The sequence below is a fragment of the Athene cunicularia genome (genome assembly GCF_003259725.1).
Source record: "Athene cunicularia isolate RWA chromosome 5 unlocalized genomic scaffold, athCun1 chr5_part1, whole genome shotgun sequence".
In the NCBI taxonomy this organism is placed as follows: Eukaryota; Metazoa; Chordata; class Aves; order Strigiformes; family Strigidae; genus Athene; species Athene cunicularia.
The window spans coordinates 45886370-45888964 of record NW_020799101.1 but is presented as its reverse complement, the minus strand read 5'-3'; positions in this window follow the sequence as shown (position 1 = coordinate 45888964).

Here is a 2595-nt window from a genome sequence, read left to right as displayed (position 1 = left end):
AGAGTGCCTCACCCGTAGGGGTAAAACTTAAGGAAGGACAACAACTGGTAAGAATTAAGCAATACCCTTTAAAAGGAAGATCGGGAAGGGATCCAGCCAGTTATAGAAAAATTTTTACAAATAGGATTAATAAATAGATCTCCACTCAGTGGTAGCAAACCCATACACTTTGTAAACAAAATTAACTCCTGAGCTAATCTGTATTACTGTTGTAGACCTCAAAGATGCTTTCTTTTGCCGCTCTCTCCTGGAAGCCAGTCAGAAAATATTTGCATTTGAATGGGAAAATCCTAGGAGTGGGCAGAAGACCCAGTTAACCTGGACGGTGCTGCCACAAGGATTTAAGAACAGCCCCACTATATTCGGTAACCAGCTAGCAAAAGACCTCGAGTTGTGGGAAGCCCCAACCCCACCCGAAGAGGGAAGGCTGCTGCAGTATGTAGACGACATCCTAATTGCCACCAAGACAAAAGAAACCTGTATGGCTTTGACGGTAAGCCTTTTAAATTTTTGGGGACTTCAGGGCTACCGAGTATCCAAGAAAAAGGCCCAAGTGATGCAATGCCAAGTGATTTATCTGGGCTATGAAATCAGTGCTGGAAAAAGAACTTTAGGACAAGCCCGGAAGGAGGCGATCTGCCAGAGTCCGAGGCCACGACAGTGAAAGAACTGCGAACATTCCTGGGAATGACTGGGTGGTGCAGACTATGGATTTATAACTATGGATTGCTTGTTAAACCTTTATATGCACTATCCGCCACTCAACAGAAAAATCTCCAATGGAATAAGGAGCCTATACGAGCCTTTGACCTGTTAAAAAGGCTCTGATGTCAGCTCTGGCTTTGGGACTCCCAGATGTAAGTAAGCCATTCTTTCTCTTTTCACATGAGAAACAGGGAATTGCATTGGGAATACTGGCACAAGACCTAGGCCTGTATCGTCAGGCAGTCGCCTATTTCTCCAAGCAACTAGATACAACTGCTAAAGGTTGGCCTGGATGCCTACGAGCGGTTGCAGCAGTGATCCTAAATATACAAGAAGCACGAAAATTCACTTTAGGCCAGAAAATGACTGTATTTGTATCTCACACAGTGTCTGCAGTATTAGAAATTAAAGGGGGACATTGGCTTTCGCCCCAAAGGTTCTTAAAATATCAAGCAGAATTAGTAGAACAAGATGATGTGGAGATTGTAGTAACTAACATTATTAACCCAGCTTCTTTCCTGAGTGGAAACACAGGAGAACCTGTACAGCATGATTGTCTGGAGACCATCGAGGCAACATACTCAAGCCGCACAGACCTGAAGGATGCCCCTCTGGAAGATGCTGAGAACTGGTTTACGGATGAGAGCAGCTATGTTTTGAGCGGCAAGAGGTATGCTGGGTATGCTGTTACTACCACCCAAGAAACACTGGAATCAGGATCACTGCCTGCGAAAACCTCTGCACAAAAGGCAGAGATAATAGCACTGACTCGTGCTTTAGGATTAGCCCAAGGCAAGACAGTGAATATTTACACAGACTCGAAGTATGCCTTTGGGGTAGTCCATGCTCATGGAGCAATTTGGAAGGAAAGAGGACTGTTGAACTCACAAGGAAAACACATCAAACATGGGAAGGAAATTCTGGAACTAGTAGAAGCTCTACAACTTCCAAGAAGAGTGGCAATCATGCATGTTAAGGCCCACCAAAAGGTGAACTCGAATTTGGAAAAAGGAAATGAACTGGCAGACAGAGAGGCAAAACAAGCAGCCAAAAGAGAGGTAAAAATAGAGAAAGTTTTAGTTCCTGATGGGCAAATCATCCCAGAAGGTAAGCCTAATTATACTAAAAAGGATCAAAAGTTAATTACAGACCTGGAAGGATCATATAATGAAGAAGGTTGGGCCATCACTCCCCAAGGGAAGGTAGTAATTCCCTCTTGTTTAGCAAGACACCTGGTATGAGAGGAACACAAGAAATGGCACTGGGGAGCGGAGGCCCTATACCGATATTTGGTCAAGAGTATTAGAGCTAGCAATCTGTATACCATAGTAACACAGGTGACTCAACAGTGTAACCTTTACCTCCAGACTAATCCTAAGAATACCTCCATTCTAGAAGCAGACCAGATTAGAAAAAGAAATGGACCGGGACAACAGTGGCAAATTGATTTTTCAGAATTTCCAAGAAAAGGGGGGTATCAATATTTACTGGTATTAACGGATACCTTTTCAGGCTGGCCAGAAGCATTCCCCACTAGATCTGCCAAAGCCCAGGAAGTGACAAAAATATTAGTACAAGAAATAATTCCACGCGTTGGGGTCCCAGCAACTATATCCTCAGATAGAGGACCACACTTTATTTCGAAAGTAGTTCAGCAAATCAGTCGCCATCTGGGTATAGACTGGCAACTTCACATTCCTTATCGTCCCCAATCTAGTGGCCAGGTAGAAAAGATGAACCATTTGATTAAACAGCAAATAGTGAAACTTGGACAAAAGTCAAACCTGACCTGGCCCCAGGCTCTCTCTCTGGCACTTTTGTGCATACGAGCAAAACCGAGGGCCAGGGAAGGGTTGAGCCCTTTTGAAATGTTATATGGCAGACCTTACG